Genomic DNA, 2362 nt, shown 5'->3' on the forward strand with positions numbered 1-2362 from the left:
TTGAAGTCCAATCGTTCAACGGGAATCACGGCGGGCAGAATGTGATTTGTCTGTTAGATACACCGCTTACAGATGGATACTTTCCCTTGGTTCTGCGCTTGCCGTGTGGTGACTTCGGGGGCTGGGGAGGCGGACAAAGGGATGGATGAAGTCAGCGGAGCAGGAGCTCGTAGGCGGCTGTTACCGCTGCCGCCAATTGAAGGAAGTCGGTACCCCGGAAGTGGCTGATCTATTGGGTTTGAAAGGGAGGCCGTTCCTCTTACTACGGTGGCCGGGGAACTGGAGGTGCCTGTGCGCGGTGCTGAGGTCGGAGCGGCTGCTGTGCGGGCTGTTTCTGTGGCGGCTTACGCTAGAGCTGGAACGTTTCCCGGGTCGGTGTCTCCTGCACATTTTGTACACTTCTCCCGCTCTGATTCGGTGAGGGATTCGACCTGAGGCGAAGGGAGTCCGGAACAGGTTGGGAGTTACTGTCCGGGTCCCCGACGGACGGGGATCCGTGGGGGGCCCTGCCCGCAGTGGAGACCCTGTGCCCAGCAGTTGGGGCTTTGAGGGTTTTGGCTCCGCCCTTATCTCTAGTGTCATTTGTCTTCTGACTTGTTGCCCTTGCGGGGACTCGGAGCTAGCAAACCTTAGTAAGTCTACCCGTGCCCTCTCTCCTTGTGGCTTTCCTGAGCTCTTCCAGGCACGACCTCTGGTCCCCTGCGCTATCGCATCCATTTAATTCCTCCCCCGTTTCTCCCCGTGGAAGAAGGTAAAAGAAAGGGGGGAAAATCAGCAGCAACAACAACAAAAAACCCACCCCCAAATCGGATTCCTGAGATCGCAATCTTCTCATTCCTAAATCTTTCCCCCAGATTTGGCCTTTGTTACTGCTTCAGACCTGAACATACTCCTCTGAATATCTTAGTGCTTTTGCATCCAGACAAACTTTCAGTGGCTTGATTGGGTTCTCGCTTCACCCTCCACTCTTCTACCTCCATCCACCTGTGAGGGCTTTTAGGTTGGAGAATAGATACTTATGATGACCCATGAATGAGAAAGATGTCAGTGGTCGCTCAGCATGTCTTCTGCTTACTGAGTTTCTATTGCTTACATTTTTGTTTTGTATTGATTATTTTCCCACAGGGAGTCCATTGCTACCCTGTAAGTTAGAAGAGAATACGTGATCGTACATCTCTTTATATCTGAATTCGGTATTTAGATGGGATTTATTTTTATTTTTTATTTTTTGCCTACCTAAAACGTATGCCCCTTGTGGAGTTTTTGCAATGATTTTATGTCAATTAATAGAAGATAGACTCAAGGGAATACTCTTTCCTCCTTGGTTGCTAGTGATTTTGTAATTAGATTATGAATCATTGAAAGTACCCAGAGGGATTGGAAAAGCTTTGAAAGGCAAAGACTGTGTATGGTCCAATTTACACATTAATAAAGCTTCCTTCCCTGAATAAGGAAGAGTTTATAATTCAATAATATGATGCTGTGTTGAATTAATTATCAGTTCATTCACTGTAAAGTTTTTGAGAACAGTTTAAAGTTAAAAAGTAGCCAGTATATGAAATTGTATGATTTAGTAAAAAGTAAAAAAAAAAAAAAAAATTGATGTTCTTTTCCTGTAAAATGAATGCAAATATATTGAAACATTTATTTGTTGTAATTGTTTATGAGGTAGTTCTTTATATTTTGACAGATCTGGTAAAACAGCACTGTATACTATTCGCTGATGTAGACAGAAATTATTGTCGATCTGACTTTTTGGGGATCATGTAACCCAAATGAGTTTGCAGCTTTTCTATTCTAACTAGAGGCCCAGTGCATGAATTCGTGCACTAGTGGGGTCCGGCTGGCCTGGCCCCAATGGGGGGGGGGAATTGTTGCTGTGCCTGTTGTGAGGAGGAGACAGTGGGAGGTTGGCCAGCCCGCCGGCCCCTAATTGGGGTGATCAGGACCGGGCTGGTGGCGGGGAGGGGCCGTGGTTGATTGGCTGCTGGGCCCCACCCCTGATTGATATGTGTGTGTGGGGCTGATCAGGGGTGGAGCTGCCTGGGGGGAGGGGCCGCAGGCCGATCAGGGGCAGGGTTGGGGTGGGGGGGAAGGGGCCGCAGGCAGTTGGCCGCCTGATCCCACCCCCCGTTGGCCCTGTTTGCTGGCCGCAGAGGGCGTCATAGCAACTGGTCGTTCTGGTCTTTGGCTTTTTATATATATATAGGTTATTGCACTATAGAAATTATAATAAAGTTATCATTTTTCTTTAAGCAGTCAAATGTAATCTTTATGTGTCAATAAAATATAAATGTTAATACTTGTACCCTGTCAAATTGGAATTATTTCTAATTAATCAGAAATGGTTTCAGCCATACTG

General features: G+C 46.9%; 1 protein-coding gene across 7 annotated transcripts in view; it reads left to right on the plus strand.

The window, feature by feature from the left end:
• The first annotated feature begins 244 nt into the window (after window positions 1-244).
• Window positions 245-2362, plus strand: part of ATG4C (autophagy related 4C, cysteine peptidase) — a 71671-nt gene continuing 69553 nt past the window's right edge. For 2 of the 7 annotated variants that reach the window (XM_015570154.1, XM_015570155.1), the window contains exon 1: window positions 245-456. The gene's annotated coding sequence lies outside the window, so the exon portion shown is untranslated. The remainder of the gene's footprint in view (window positions 457-2362) is intronic. The other 5 variants (XM_015570157.1, XM_015570159.1, XM_006773222.2 and 2 more) reach the window with 4 other exon arrangements.

Source organism: Myotis davidii, unplaced genomic scaffold, assembly GCF_000327345.1.
Source record: "Myotis davidii unplaced genomic scaffold, ASM32734v1 scaffold205, whole genome shotgun sequence".
Lineage (NCBI taxonomy): Eukaryota > Metazoa > Chordata > Mammalia > Chiroptera > Vespertilionidae > Myotis > Myotis davidii.